This window comes from Corvus kubaryi, unplaced genomic scaffold, assembly GCF_017639235.1.
Source record: "Corvus kubaryi isolate FWS band 111438036 unplaced genomic scaffold, C.kubaryi_AGA036_p1.0 74, whole genome shotgun sequence".
NCBI lineage: Eukaryota > Metazoa > Chordata > Aves > Passeriformes > Corvidae > Corvus > Corvus kubaryi.
Window position 1 is genome coordinate 6,030,391 of NW_024582061.1, and position 16,493 is coordinate 6,046,883.

The 16,493-nt window shown below is 44.9% G+C and overlaps 1 protein-coding gene across 12 annotated transcripts in view; it reads left to right on the top strand.

The window, feature by feature from the left end:
- The window catches only part of PPFIBP1 (PPFIA binding protein 1), a 102,638-nt gene that overhangs the window by 18,681 nt on the left and 67,464 nt on the right, over window positions 1-16,493 (top strand). For all 12 annotated transcript variants that reach the window (XM_042050813.1, XM_042050817.1, XM_042050816.1 and 9 more), the window contains exon 2: window positions 10,801-10,876. The gene's annotated coding sequence lies outside the window, so the exon portion shown is untranslated. The remainder of the gene's footprint in view (window positions 1-10,800; window positions 10,877-16,493) is intronic.

Genomic DNA, 16,493 nt, shown 5'->3' on the forward strand with positions numbered 1-16,493 from the left:
CTCAGTTGTTAATACAGTACAATTAAGTTTCTCAGTACCTAGCTAGTAATTACACAAAATTTGTTGCAGTATGGAAAGACTGTTTGGAAACAGAAGCATAGAGGCATGTAGAAGGAGGCTTTTGCAAATATCAACTGCCTGAATTGTTCTACTCTTAGAAAACCATTTTCTCCCTTTTGTCTTGGTAGTACTATTTTTGCTGTATGGAGTTTGTAACTACAGCCTGTTCCTTTGCTCGGTGTGGGTGGTTTTAAGCAGCTAAAGCTTTGAGGTTTGTGTGTCATGAGGTGCTGCAATCCAATCATTCATTTTCTCTTCCTTGGTGAGTGTTTACGGAAATTTTGAGGGCTCAGCAAGGACTCATCCAGAAGCAAAATAATCTGTCGTGAACACTCTTGGATTACAGGGAAGGCTGGATATAAATCTGTATTCCCTGTTTTCAGCTAATTTGTAAGGAGTGGTAGTCAGTGCAAGACAGTGATTATTTCAGCAGTGACCTTTTCAGCATCCAGCATATTTATTGTCCCAAAACTGTTGGAAAAGCTATAGTGAGATGGGCCTTTAAAGTCTGGATTGCACGCACAGGACTGGAGTCTAAGCACAGAAAACCAGCTCTGGGTTTAGACTGTCTTTTGTTGCTTTCCCTGAGGGAAGCCTGGAACAACGAGGTGAAAAGATGTGCTGGAGCCCCCAAATGGGTTGGCAGCAGAGCCCTGAACCCGAAGCCAGACCCTGCTGTAGTGTGATCCCCAGACAGTAATTCCGGAGCCACAGCTCTGGGCAGACACACAAGTGCATTGCTCTCGTGCTGCATGTGGTGCAGGTATCTGTCCTGCTCTCCTGTCCTGTGCTCATTCTGCACGGGTACAGCTCCTTCTGAGCGCTAGGTAGACTCCATTTACCCTGCTCTGCGTGGAGAGTTGAATTCTTCAGTGCTGCAGTGGTGGTTGTTTTTTTTTAAGGAAGAATTTCATGGATTTCTTTTGGCAAGCAACTCGAAGTAAACTCGGAGATGTAAAGCTTCCTAAATTACTCATCTTTTCCACACAAAACTGGGTGAAACGTAGGGCTTGTCTCAGACATTTTCTAATGATCAAATGTATCTGGCTTCAGACTGAACATCTGAAAGAAGCTTCTGGGAAGGAGAGCCTTGGAATAAACAGCAAATGAAATCACTTTACAGCCCTCTTTTGTATTACCGGAGGAGGAGGAGAGTGATTACTTCTTAGCAAATTAGGCTACATAAACGAACTCTATATAAGGATTATAAGTGCCCTAATGAGTAATAATCAGTGATGCAAGCAGAAAGGGGAAATGCATTATCACCAGCTGCATTGCTGTCATGGCTGTGAGGATTACTGGGGTTTAATGAGGACCTGCGGGAAGCTCTTTTAGTAATTCCATCTTGCAGATGATCTCTCAGCCTGCAGGTCCTCAGCTTGCATGAAGAGCAGGGGGAAATCCTGAATTAAAAAAGAATGTGGTGTGTTGCATGTTGGGAGCCCTGTGCTTGAGATGTCTTCTCTGCAGAAGAGAGCTAGCAGGCATCTCCACATAGCAAGCTGTGCAGTGCTGCACACACAGCTCGTACAGGTCTTCCCAGTTTGTCCTTCTCTTCCCTGCACGTCATTTCTTGTGTTCTCCTGGTTCATCTAGACCACCCTCTGTAGAGCACTGCATTGATGTAGTCCTCTCTTACACTCGTCTTGACCTGCAGAGCCCCAGATTTAGAAGAGGATGCCAGTTCAGTGTCTCCTAGACCTTGTCTTTGCTGGGTTAGAAAGATGCTAGGTACCTAAGGATGGTAAACAAGGAATGTGTGGGAAGTGAAGGTTGTGTTGCTGCTCAGCAGCTAGGGGCTTTCATAGAAATCAAAATTTTTGCAAGTGATGACTTGCCCTCTAGATAGAGCAGGAGCTGTGTTTTACTATTTGGTCAGGTACAGAATGCTGTTTTCTCCCCCCATAATTTTATAGGATTCTTAGAGGAAATTTCAGGATAAAAGGAGCTGAGACAGAAGCCCCATCATTGAATCAGTCTCTCATGTTGTGTGTGGAGGGGTCTCTGACAGACTAAATGACTGTACAGTAATGAGGGTGGGTTTGGATTGCAGGAGGTGAGAGATCTGGTGGTGACTTTCCCTGAAAAGACCTCTTGGAAAGACCTTCTCCCATCTCCATTGCTTCCACCATCCCCTCCATGGGACAGCAGCGCATGCTCCTGGGTACAGCTCAAAGGGACAGACCCTGCAGCCTTCCAGTGAGAGGCTTAGGTTTCGCCCAGCCCTTCTGCACAGGGGATGGATCTCCCTGTGCTTCACTGCCTCTCCTGAAGATGGTCCCTTCCTCAGTTTCCCTGGTGGGAAATAATTAATTTAAGTGATATTGAAGTCTTTTTTGCTGTCTCCCAAATTTTACACAGGAGTTAAAAATCTGTTTGGCTGAATTATTGGATTCTAGGAACATCTGTTTGTAGGATGTTTAATAGAAACATCCTTGTTTGGGATGTATCCTGCTTCTAATATTAGCTCTTCCCTGTGGGAAAGATGGTTATTAGGTGATTTCTAAATGAAGATATAACACAACAAATACTTAATGGTGCACTTGTTGACCCTCAGCATCTTCTAAATAGTTCTTTCACGCCTGACCTTTCATTTTGGAGTCTAAACAAAGTTTGCCTCTTTCCTTAAAAAAAAACAAAACCAACTGCTCTTCCACAAAACAAACCAACCAGTTAAGTATGAAATATTTATTTATCTATATTTCATGTGAAATATGAAAGTGGCTCTCACTGAGCTGGTTTCTGCCTGGCTGCTATGGTGGCTAGGGCTTGTTCTTCCATGAGAGGGAAAACTGGGTGGGTGAAGTAGGAGAGTTTATTGGACTAAGTTGAGTGGAAAGCTCATAGGTGAAGATGCTGCCTTCTGGGGTCAGATATACAATCACAGACTGGTTTGGGTTGGAAGAGACCTCAAAGCCCATCCAGTTCCAACACCTTGTTGTGGGCAGGGACACCTCTCACTATCCCAGCTTGCTCAGAGCCCCATCCAGCCTGGTCTTGATATCCCCACCTGACTCTGTTTCGGGATGTGGTACAATGAATTTTGTTGGTTGAAATTCATTGTGATTTAAGGCTTATTGTTTTTGTGGGGTAACTTTACTTTTATGCCCAGGCTGTGTCTTCTTGTTCCCAGGTGCAGTGTTGAAAAGCTCTTTTCCATAAACCTCACCACCTTGCTCCTGACACACTGCAGTGCTTGGTTCAGAGCCCTGGGCTGTGGATGCCAGCACCTGCTATTAATAAGTGGAGCCAGACTATCCCAACTGGAAAGAGGTCCTCTCATCACAGGACACATCTGTGCTCCTGGCAGGACCAGCATTTCCTCTATGCTGCCTTCAGGACACATGTTGCTCTTGACCTGGAGTGTTTGCAGGAGCAATGGAACTGTTGTGGCTGTCCTCCTGTCTGGAGGCTGGCTAAAGTGCCCTCTGACAAGTGGCTGACATAGTTTTGCATATTATGACCCTGGAGAGCTTGAGGGGAAGCTGCTGCTGGTGACTTTTTAACTCGCTGTGTAATTGGTCTGCACTTGAAGTGGTGGTCTAGAAGTGGAAAATGATTTTGCATCTTGTTTAGCCCCTGAGTCTTGTACTCTGCCTGCATCTTTTCTGTGTCATGAACTGCCTCCTTGCTATTTTGCCTGAGAGAAAAGCTGTTTCTCCGTTGTTACAAGACACTGACCCCTTTAAAAAAGGGCAGACTGAAAGCTAATGAAGTTTTTCCTCTGAGAATAATGCTAATTGTTAGTGAAAGGGTTTTTAATATTGGTGGCAACATCCTTGTTTGTTCCTTAACTAAAGTGCTGTAACAGGTTAATTATAAAGCAAATTCCTGAATGATATTAGGAAGTGGGACTAACTGTGTTTGCTGCTGGTGGCTGTGGGACTTGCCCTGAGGTTGCTGATGGAGCAGCTGCTGGGCCAGCCAAAGGAGGGAATCGCTGCGTTCCTGCAGCAGAATATGATCCTGTGAGAGACTGATTTGGATGTGTCTCCTCTACCTGCATAATAATTTCCCCCAAAGGTGCAGGAATGTGACACCTGTTTGGATCTCTTCATTTTCTGCCAAATGTGGTCAAAACTGACAAGCAAGTTGAAAATTTAATAGGGTGAGGACTGACAAACAACACTACCACATAAACTTAATTTCCTTAAGAATCTAGGCCAGAAATATGTGCTGAGGGTTTTGTTCTGCAATCATGTGCTTTAAAACTGTGTGGAACAATGTGATTGGTAGAAATGGTATTTTCAGGATTATTTGCAGTGCGTATGAAAGCATGACAGCTGAATCCTGTTGTGTGCATGTGTATTAGCATGTAACCAACTTAAATGGGCTGAAACAACCCAAGTGTCCTCATGGAGAAAAAGCAAAGTACATGTATAAAACTTACTTGTGAAGCTGGCAAGACATCTAATTATCTTGATCCTAATTTCTAGGGTTTTCAACTCTAATCCTTTGGCTGCCTCTTCTTTACAGCTGCAAAAAGGATGTTATTTTGTTCCTTTTCCTGGAAAGTGCTTTTGAGTTTTGCTTCTTGCAAAGCTTCCTCCTCACTTCCCAGCTCTGGAAACAGAGTTGGGCTGTGTGTGCTTCAGTAATAGGATTCTGTAAGTTTGTGGTGATTGGAGCGACTTAAGTTCCTTCGAGGAATGTCAAAGTATTGCTGCGAATGAACTTCAATGTGAAGGATGCCTAGAACAATTAAGGGTAATTGAAGGGCAAGCATGTTCCTGGAAAGTGTTATGGGAAACCTTATGTGAGAGCCTGATGCCTCTTTGTCAAGGAATATCTTGTGCTTATTTTGAGCAGAGTTGGGAAGGAAGACAGGAAACAGCGTGTGGCAACACCAGTGAGGTTTAGGAGATGAGCACCACTGATAGAGCCGTGCCTTTTGCATTTGATGGAGCGTGCCAGGGTTGAAGGGATGAGGGACAGGGAGGCTTTTCCTGGCTCTTTTGCATATGTAGTAGAATAAAACCAAAGTGGTGCCTGAGAGAAAGCACTTTGATAATCTTCCCGTGTTAATTCAGTGATAGCAGTGCTTCACTGTGGTAGCTTGCCCTAAAAAAAAGCAGTCTCCTCTAACAGAACTGTTGCAGCTTCTGTGTGCTTTGGGTTGCTGTCTGATTAACAGGACCCATGGATTTAGTCACTTCAGTGTCAGCAAATGTGACACAGCTATGAAGGGAGAACGCTGGCAGCACCAGCACTTGGTGCTCTCAGGTCTGTCATTCTCTCATATCTGATTCCACAGGTTTATCATCACCCTGCTTCAATAACATGGGTTTTGGGGCATGAGCTCTTCAGTTGAATTGATGAAGTAGTCATCCATGTCTTTCAGTCACTTCTGCATCTTCCATCGACTGACATCTGCATTTTCACAGATAATGAACTGCATAATCTGTTGCTTTGGCTTTGGCTTGTAGAATTAAAACAAAGCGCTGGCTGACAGAAACTGCATACAGTGGCACTCCAATTCAGAGATGGACACAGTGATTAATATAAAATTAGTCACAGATTAGTCATATTTTTTCTTTGTGTAAATCATGTCTAGTTTCACTCAATATCTGATAAGTTACTGATTTGAAGGCTTTTATTTAAACCTTCTGCAGTTTGTTCTTGCTGCTGGTCTTACAAATACTTCATTGAATGGTCTGTCTCATGTTATTCATCTCTGACTCATGAGATTATTCAGAATATTTTATTATGCTTCCAGAAAGTGTTTCTTTGCTGTGGTGATTGGCTATGTTGTCTGTATCCTCCTGTGCTGTTGTGTTGATTCAGTGACTTCTGTACAGGTACATTGTTCAAATGTGCTGTTTTGTGGTAGGAAATGTTGTGTGAGCTATCAGCTGCTTGGGTCACTGGAGTTAATGATGTGGTTAGTTTTGTTCAGGCCCCTTTAGTTGTGCCAGACCTCTAGGTTTGGATTGAAACTTGTTTTTTAAGCTCAAGGCTGGCACTTGCAATGCACAAGTTTTGGGTTTCAGCTGTGGGTGCAGTAAGACCCCAAACCAGACTGACTTGTTACCGTGGATGCTGTGTGATTTTTGTCTGTGTCAAAATGTCTGCAGCCTTCTAGAAACCAAAAATAAAGATAAGGGCTGAAGCATCTGTGTTCTCTGTTCTTGTCTAGTTTGTCTGAGTGTAGCTAGCCTGTCCCAGCATAAATAAGAGGTCTGCTACATGGTCTGCAGCATCCTGAAAAATGCATCCTGGGAAGGGGTGACTTAAAGGTGAAAGCGGCTGTGTTGGCAGGTGGTGCTTGGCATGGATGGATAGTGTATACAGATGTGAGGAAACCATTCAAGCTGCAGTCCTGATTGCTTCCATTCAGATTCAAACCAGCCTTTGCCCAAAGGCCTTTTACAAAAAACTGTGCCATTCGTGTTCCAAAATAAGACATGCATCAATGGCTTTTTCCGTGGAAAACCATTAGCTCTCCAGATCATTGACACTGTTAGTGTTTCTTCATTGCTTTGCTTCTTGGCTTTAAATCCTCCTCCCAACCTTTCCAAGGCAAGATAGCTGGACACAATCAGTTTGCATCAGTGACTTCCTTGGAAGTGTATATGTGAATAATTTTTCCTTAGTAATTTTGAATCCTGTTGCCTGTGGAAATTTCTTTTAAAAACATAGGAAGAATGTCAAAGTAGCTTTTTAACTGAAACACAAACAGGCACACATGAAGCAAGTGTGTGGGAAGGAGCAGTAATTGGAACTGTGCTGTGACTACCTGGGTCCCATGTTACAGAGTCATTTTTTAGCTTTTAGTAGAGAGGAGGGGCTCTTTCAGATCTTGTATCTCAAAGCCCTGCTTTTCTTGATCAGAAATTATTAGGCAAAGCAGATCTTTGTTTTTGTCTAGTAAAGAACAGACATGAATCAGACTATTTGCTTGCAGTGCTCTTGCATTCGTCTGAAAATTTTCCTGAAACAAAGCTCGTAGGAGTCAGAAAGCAAAGAAATAGTGCTGCACCTTTCATGTTAAGATGTGCCCCTAAACACGGTGCAACATGTGAATTTTTCAGGTCTTTGAACACAGGGCTGTGTCCTGTTTAAATTCACACAGTGTGTAATTAATTGCATGCAGTTATGCATCTTGAATTTGAAAAAAAAATGGGTGGCTATTGCAGAAAACATTTGATTGGCAAGGTAAAATATTACTGCTGAATGTGCAAGGTTGTGGGATTAGGATTTGCATTTTCTTCCTGGTTAAGAAATTAGAGTCTGGAAAAGAAAAAGAAAATCATATCGTGCACCTTTCTTTCCTGGGGTTACTGGAGAGGTTCTCCCAGGGCATTCATACATGGTGATGTTCTCTCTATGAAAGCAAAAACCCAATTAACTCTCACCTGGTTTGCCTAGTCCTGCTCTTCTTAAATGATCATTCCTAATGACTGGCTCTTGGTTATGAGTGTGGTTTTCTGGGAGGTTGTTTTCGTGATACTGAAAGTGAACTTGGATTGAACTCGTTGGAGAGCTCTGCTCTTGCTGTCGAGGCTGGAGAGCCCCTGGCCGCCTGTGTGCCCTCAGGTCGGGGCTGTGTGTGTGACATGGGGGCAGCTATTCCCTCAGCTGTGTTCTTGGATGATAAATTACCCTTCCAGTTAAACCAGAAAAGCCCCACCCTTTCCCAGAAGTCCTGACAAGTCCCATATTTCATTCATCGTCCTGAGCTCCAGACTTTCCCTGGGAGCTGTCAGCCTTCCTGGCATCCCAGTGCAGGGCACGGGGTGCAACCCCCTGATGTCCATGTCCTGTGCCCTGTTCAAGCTGGAGAAATGCTGGGATGAATATCACTGCCAGTCCTATAGGAAATACTTCTGTAACCAGTCTTCAGAGGTGAGGCTGTGTGAGGGAGGTTTCTTTAGCTTAGGGTTAGAGGGTGTCTGGTGGGGGTAGTGTCTGAGTTTAACCCTAGCCAGCAACTAAATCCCAAAAAGTCACTTGTTCACTCCTTTTCCTGGTGGGATTGGGGAGATGATTGGAAGGGTAAAAGTGAGAAAGCTCATGGGTTGGGATAAAGATGGTATAATAGGGAGAGCAAAAGCTGTGCACACAAGCAAAGCAAAACAAGGAATTCATTCCCCACTTTCTATGGGCAGGCAGGGGTTCAGCCATCCCCAGCAGTGCAGGGCCCCATCACAGGTAACAGTGACTTGAAAAGACAAATGCCAGCACTCTGAACATCCTCCCCCAGCTTTATATACTGAGCATGATGCCACATACTGTCTGGAATGTCCCTTTGGTCAGTTGGGGTCAGCAGTCCCAGCCGTGTCCCCTCCCAACTCCCTGTGCACCTCCAGCCCCTCACTGGGGTGGGGTGAGAGACAGAGAAGGCCTTGGCTGTGTGCAAGCCCTGCTCAGCAAGAACTAAACCATCCCTGTGTTATCCCCACTGTTCCCAGCACAAATCCAAAATTTAGCCCACACTACCTGCTGTGAAGAAAATTAACTCTATCCCAGCCAAAACCAGCACCGAAAGTTTATTCGTCAAAACTAAATTGAGTTTGAGGATGGAAGGAAGCGGGGGAATGGGAAATGAAGCCCACTTCCCTAGCAGCCTTGGGAACAAACTGAATCCTTGTGTTGCCAGGGTGTGAGGCAGTTAGTTCCCTTCTGAGGAATGCAGGGACATGTTCCCTTCCTCATCAGCCAGCCAGTGGCCGTACAGCTTGCCCGAGGTGTGGGCTCTGTGTGTGTAACTCTGACTCTGTCGAGAAGGAAATGACTAAACTTGCTGTCAAACCACGGTAACAAAGAACATCTTTGATTTACCAAAATAGTGGTGGTGGAGAGGCTTGGGAGTAGCTGTGGTGCTGCCACCCATGCTGGGAATAGCAAATCAGTCTGGAGAATGGCCCTCGTGGGGAGTGTGAGCCTCCCGCAGTGATGGAGGGAGACAGACCCTGCAGGTTCTGAACAGCTGCTGGGGCTTCCCTGTGCCGCAGAGGACGCTGAGGGAGCTGGGGCAGGACTGGTGGCTGCAGCAGGAGGCCCAGGCCAGCTGAGACAGGCAGTGGTGGCCAGTCCCACGCAGCAAAGGTGCAGCAGCAGAATCCCGCCGCGTTCCGCGTCTCCTTCCCCCTGCTCGGCTGCTGTCTGTGTGTCCTGGCAGCCCGGGCAATGGGAATCCCAAAGGTCCTGTCAATCTGTGAGCCTCAGTTCCAGTCAGATATTTGTAATGAAGGGGAGAAGCTCCATCTAATTATAGATTTTCCATTTCGGCCCTTCATATTACTTTAGGCAGGCTTAAAATAACACCGTTAACTAACTTCTTTCCCCTGGCTTTGCAGTTTCATACATGGCATTCTGCAGTGCCCTTTATAGAAACCTCAAATATTTTTTTTTCCCCGCCTACCACATTTTGTGTCTTTTTCCATCTGGCAGATGTTTTTTTCCTGCGTTGCACAGGGCTCAGTACATAATTATTCTGTTGCAATAGCCTGGAGCCCCAGTCCTGTGACAGAGTCTGCTTGTACAGGCTCCTGTGTCCTGCTCAGTTCTGTGTCATTTTTTTTTCCCCCGGTGGTTTTGTTCAACCTATTCTAAAAAGCTGTTCTGAGAAGTAATGAGCTCCCAATCATGTGTTTGCCTTGAGATCATCTATTACAGCTTTATAGTGTATAGCCCTGAAAATGTATGGGGTTTTTTTCCCTCCCAGTCATACAAGGGCTGGATTCTCTCTCTTACAGTTTACAACCTCTGGATATTTGCAGTTTGTTGCCACAAGTCAACGACTAGTTAGCCAGTGTGCCTTTATTCCTACATTTTTGAGCTGATTCTTTGCTTTCCAGTCATGTTACTTGCTTGTCTTAAACTCCTGCTCTTGCTCTTGGCATGATTTTTGTTTGGAGAGCAGTGTCTCAGTGTGCCAGTGAAGTGTCCCAGGTGGGGGTGCACTGGGGTGTTCCCGGTTGTTTCCATCCTTCTACCGACCATATTTCACTGAGCACTTGTATTTGAGTCACTGATTCTTAAGCCTCTTCTAAAGGGAGCTCATATAACTGCATAGGTTTGGAAGTTTTTAGTTATTAGGCTGAAGTTTTATTCCCCAAACTTCCCTTTTGCATTTCAAATTCAAAGCTTACTCAGAACCTTCTCCTGGAACAGTTTTGTCAAACTTCCCATACCAAATAGCTCTTCTTTTGTCCACAGTCTGTAGATGGGAGTATCTGAGACTAAAACTTCCTGTCAAGCCACAGTAACAGAGAACATCTTTGATTTGCCAAAATAGTCATAGTAAAGAGACTCATGAATAGTTGTTGGGAGTTGTGGGGTTGGTTCAGTTCTATGGGCTGCTCTGACTTCCACTGGCTTTACTTCACACACTGATTTTCAGATGTTCAGCAACATTGGGTGCTTGTTTGGGGTTTGTTTAGGTCGCAGTAGTGAGAAGGAAGCCTTGCCAGGCATTATTCACCATTGTTTTGTGCTGTATGTGTGTGATCAGCTGGGGAGGTCAAGGGCAGGCACAGGCCAGCTATGTAATGTAGAGATACTGAGAAATAATGTTGCTGGGAATTATTTGGAATTAACAAGCTCATTTTCTTTTTGTACATCTGTTGTCATCCTTTAATCTCTTGGTGTTAGCTTTTTTTAAATGGTATTATGTATCTCATCCACAGTGTTTCCTGTATCCTGTGTCTCTTGATAATAAACTTTTACAAGATATCACTTTTAAGTCATCTCAGACTTTGAGTGATTAATCAAAATCTCTGTTTCCCTTTTTCTCAGTGTTGGAAGTTTATATGGATCAGTGGTACTTGCTCAAGAGTGACAGTGGAGATCAACACTAAGTCTGCTCCTGTGGGTGAGTAATCTAAACCCACTGCATTGCTGATGTGTATTATCTACTATCTGCTGGTTTTTTGCTTTTTGATATCTTACACAACAGCTCCTTTGGGCTTTCATTTCAAATGTCATTAAAATGATGCTGTATATGACTTCTAGTAAGAGTTGTAGAAGAATGTCAGCGTGCTCCTGCAGGTATCCATTCATTTTGTATCTTTTAAAGGATGGTCCTCACTTAACGCAGTCTAAGCTGTGTTTAGAGTCAGGGAAATGTAAAAACTGTGTTTCCATGTATTAATGACAGTGGATTTAGGGTTTACATGTGGACTGTGGCAGAGTAATGAAGTATATTTGGATTATCCAAGAACCAAAACTGAAATGAGCACTGGAGCTGTTCTCTGGCATATGAAGGGTTCAAGCAGTGCCAGTGCACCCCAGTTTGAAGGGTTCAGCTCCAGCACAAGATCCCCCTGGACATGCTGTGAGTGTGTGATGCAGTTGTGCATGTGCAGTAAATCCGACTCAGCAGGTCTATGGCAACATGCAGAGAAACTGCCAAGAGCTTTCAGATTACCGGGGCAAGTTCATGAGAAAATGCATTCAGCAAAACAGAGTATGTGTTGTGAGATCCTTTGGAAATGGCCCAGTTCTGGTGGCTTCAAGGAGCAGCATTTTGCATTCGGTCTAGACTGATTTGATCCAGGTAGCCTCGTGCATGTCAGAGCTGGCAGTCTTGTTTTGGGAATGGTTATCCCTCATCTACTTTGTTTTGAATGTTATGGTATGATTTAACATCCTAAATTCCAGCTGGAGAGCTGGGTCAGATTGCTGAGCCTGCACTTGATCCGTGCACCCTGTGGCTGGGATGTGCTCATCCCGTAACTGCACAGCTGGGCTCCCAGTCCCACAGGATGTGAGGACTGGTGTCTCATTTGAAATACCATTTCCCTTCTTTTACTCCCTTACTCTCTCCATAGCCCTTGGAGTGCTTCTTTGTGGCTCTCTGAGCCTTCCCACACTAAATCACTGTGCTTGAGCTCTCTCTGGGATTCACAGCTGCCCAAGGTCTTGCACCAGACCTGGCAAGAAGTGGGTGGGTGTTGCTCCTTGTTTGTCAGAAGCCCTAAATTCCACTGCCAAAAGCTTTTATTCCCTGGGTTTTTAATCAGAGGTCTGATGGCTCCAGGAGTGGTTGTCACCCATTGTCTCCCATCCTGGTCACATTTGTTCAGTTTTATCACTGCTTATCAGGATTGGTGGGATTACACTCCAGCTGGATTTGTGTCCATCGTGGCTGTAAAAACATTGTTGAAAGTCTGATGCTGGCTGGCAGCCACGTTCTGCTGGATGTGTGTTTGGAGACTTTCAAGCTGCTGGCATCACCGTGTGAATGTCTTGCCTTTGCTGGAAGTCTCTCCATCTTTGCTCCCCAGATTCTGTGCTAATTCCCCATCCCCAGGAGCCGCAGAAGGCCTGGGACATAAATCTGCCTGGTTTTCTCTGTCACTTGTGCTGCTGCTCCCTGGGAGGGGATGTGTGTATCCAAGTCCATCCAAGGCTGTAGTAGCAGGTGCTCAGTCCTCCCTTCTCCGTTCCTGTGGCTCCAGTGCTGGCAGGTCTCTGGCATTTGGAGGAGTCAGACCTGTTGCCCTCAGCAATCGGTCTGAAAAGCCTGATTTCTCCAGCTGCTGCTTGCTTTCCCCATTAAACAGATAAATAAGAGCCTCTCCTAACGAGATGGCAGGAAATTCCCGTGCCTGAGTCAGTGCTGACAGGGGCAAGGGGCTGTTTTGGGCTTCTGGCTGCTTCTCCCACATGGGGAGGAACATGGTCTTCTTTGCTGGGTTACCACAGCAATACCACATGATGTCTGACCTCCAATCTCACCACACAGAATACTCACATGTGTTCACAGTGGAGTCTCAGTGCCTCTGCCCACGGCCTCTATTTGTCCCTAAAAGCATGGATTTCCATCCTGTTGTTCCCTCCCTGGCTTGCTGCGTGTTAAACATGCTGCTGCCAGTTGAGCCTTGCCCCACAGTAGGGGCAAAAGCTAAATAAGCTAAATAAAAGCTAAATAAGGCTTTTAAAATAAGCCTTAGCAGAGACAGCTGCTTCAGTGTGTTGCCATGAAGCACAGAAACCTGGCTAAGTCCATGTAGCCAGAGTCAGTCCCTGCAGCTCCTGCTCTTTCCTAGCAAAACCCTGCAGGTTTGCAGGTGTGTCTTTACCCTGCTCCACCAGCTCTGAGTTAGGTGCTTGGTGGCAGCAGATTTTTGGTGTGTCTAAAGCTGAGACAGAGCATCACACACAGCACTGAAATAGTGCCCAGCCCGCCCTCTTACAGTGCCTGTGTGCAAAAGGCAGAAATCAGTATTTGTTGGGTTTTCCCCCGTCAGTGTCACACTGAATACAGGAGGGAAAGAAGCACAAGGATACTTCTATGTATTCCATTTATTGGCACTTGATGACTTGTCCTGCAGGGCCCACCCCACATGCAACTTTTCTTGGGCTTTTAATAGTTGTGCTAAACCAAATTGTGCTCAAAATAGTAATAATTTCAAACATTTCCCCAGAGCCTGTGGCTGCTCTGCGTGTTTATGGGAGGTGCAGCACTGCCTGTGGTTGGGGCACGGGAGGGTCCCCAGGCAGGCTATGATGGGGATTTTCTGGTGTCTTTTTCCTCCCCCTCTTCTGAGAGGAAATAATGCTGCTTGCAGAAAAGAGGCATGTTATTGTGCTTTTGCTCCTCACATGTTATGTGATGTGGTTTGGGTGACGTTAATGTAACTTAAAATTCTGCTCACCCACAGTTCAGATGGTGGCTCTTGAATACCCATAAGTCTCTGCAGAGAGGGGAGATGTATTTATCTCTAAACAGTGAGCAGCCTGCCCTGTTTATCCAGCATGTGTCCCCTCTGCTGCCCATGGCATTTTCCTGCCTCCCTCCCATCCAGTTCTTCCTATTTTATTGACTTTCCTAGTCCTGGAAATTGCTTTATATTCAGAAAACATTAATTCATCCCTCACAAAGCTTGCAAACCTGATTTCAGTTCTTCCCTTTTTCTTTGAAAAACTCTTTTTGCTCTCTTTAAGACCGAAAATGTACATTTCCCCTATTTGTTTAGACAAGCTTATTTTGTCTGCAGAAATCTTGTCAAAAGCTAAGTTTCTTTGCTTGCATTTATAATCCTCTGAGGTTTATGTATTGGGAATAATCTTTGCGAGCTGGAAAAAGATTGTCCAATCTGTTTTAAGATGTCCCACTTTTTGAGTATTGCATCTCATTAGAAATACAGTTGGCTGTTTGCATGGCTTTTTTCTTCCTCTGTGTAGCTTGTGGGAGAAAATACATCATTTCTTCATCCAGTAATAATGCTTGGCACTTTGCATCTTCAAAGAACTCTATGGCTATGGATTGAATAATTCCCATAACCTTGTGTTGTAGTTTCTCATCATTTCCCCCATTTTACAGATGGGCAAAGCGAACAAGAAGTCAAGTGACCTTAGGCCATGGAAAGAGAAACAAGGGCAAGTTGAGTCCTCGCCTTCCTGACTTGTACTAGAGCAAAAGAAAGTTTGATTCAGGTTGACACAAAGGGAAGTGTAATGATCTTTCCTAACCTTCTTAACTACTTATTTAGGTGCATTTGCTGGTGGTGTTTTTTGGTGGTTTTATTTTTTTTTCCCCCTAAATAAGTTTTCTCATTGAGGTGGTTGTCCCTTCCCTGTGAGTGGTTGGAGGTGTGCAAGGAATTATCTGAAGTTTTCTTAAGATGAAGCAGCATGTTAATGGGGTTAGGTTTGTGGGGTGTCATTCACTGCTGTCTGGGGGATCTCTCTGCTCCTTCCCTCCTCTTTCCTCTCAAACCAGAGGCAGGGGAGACCTTTTCTGTATTATTTGGGAATGTTTTTTTCCCCATCTCGTTTTCCATCTGAGACTAAAATGGGAAAAGTGAGCCATCTCAAAATGTGGAAGCTGTTCTTTCTTGCCCTCATCCACCACATGCCATGCTACGATATTTTTTTTTCCCTCCCTTGGAATGTAGTGGAAGTTGTTAGCTCAGAGTGGTGTCTGGAATGATGTCATTGCAGAAATAATTTCATACAACTGCGCTAGGCTATAGGCCTTGATTTACAGCTACTAAAGGAACTGACAAGACCCCCAAATGTGTTGCCTGGCTTATAGAAAAGGTGAGTGCTCTTGGCAGTGTACAGTGGAATTAGGCACTCTGTTACAGAGGAAGTTGTGGTAACAATTTTGTTGCCTACTTGCTAGAATTTAGTTAAAACTTCTTTTTTTTCAGGAATTCTGGCTTCTTACAAAGTTGCTTCGGAGCACTGGGCGGTGTTAGGGCAGTTTAGTCCTCCTGGGGAGAACAGATGATCTGCTAGGTGCAGAGGAGCATGGAAATCACATGAGGAATTCTTTCATCTTCCTTAGGAAAATCTCGTGGCTGCTTCTCTGCAGGCTCTCAAAGGTTCCCTGGCCACCTTCTGACTGGCTTCAGATGCCTTGCTTGATAAACTTTCAGGCAAAAAGCCTTGCATGGCTTAACACAACTTTATTCTGGGCATGCCCTGCTAATGAAGGCAGTGGAGAAAGCAGCTGTCTCCAGCCACATGCTCGTTTTGGGCATGCAAAACTTTGCAGAGCCTTTTTTAGGGGCTCAAGACTTAGTTCCAAGACTATATTTAGTTTTCTGTTCCTGATGGGTAGGACAGATACCCTGATGTCTTAGATGAGACCTTCAGTGATGGACAGCAGCACCAAGGTATCAGAGACAGTATTTTTATTTTCATTTTTCTTTGACTTTCTTATATAGCTGATACCTCATTTGTGTGTGCTCCTTCCCAGTGTTGGGCAGAGCTGTCCTGAACTACTCCATACTCCCAGGGCTCTGGTTTCATCCTCTGGTTTTCATGATATCCAAATTGCTCGTTACTTGCCTGCTGACTTTTTAAGGATTCAAATGTGGCTTTTTATGAATCTGGATGTTTTCCTCGCTGGGCTTGGGAAGCCCTCAGGGCTGAGCTGGGACCTGGAGTTTGCAGCAGTGAGTGCAGACCAACTTTCATGCCTTGCTTTTGCAGGGTGTGAGTACTTGTGGTGGGGTCTTGGTGTCTCTCCTTTGTCATCTGACAGCTTCTCTCACTAGGTTTTGATTTCAGCTGCTTAGGAAAAATGTCAGCAGCTCAATGTGTGGGGAACTGCATGCGCATCTTGGGCTCTTCTGTTGTGTTTGTTTTAATTTTGTGTTCTGGATTTTTTTTGAGGCATTGCATCCAAAAGTGGTGAGTGGCTCCAAGAATGTGTCCAGGGTGAATTGCTCGGATCATGCTGATACCAAAGGAATTTTGTTGAGATCCTTTAGGATCTCTGAGTGCTACTTAGATATTTGAGATTGAGAGGAAGAGACCAACTGGGGCATCCCTGGGCTGGAAGGTGATTGCACAGGAAGGGTTGGATGGGGCTTTTTTTTTTTCCTGGGGCATCAAACCACTGTCAGAAAGCACTGAGGTCTTCAGTGGAAAACCAGCTGTTGTTATCTTTTCAGCTCTCCTCACAGCAAATTGGCGAGCTCCCCATTTCTCCTGTGTTTGAAAGGCTGAGGTGGCGTGGCCTAAGTCTGACA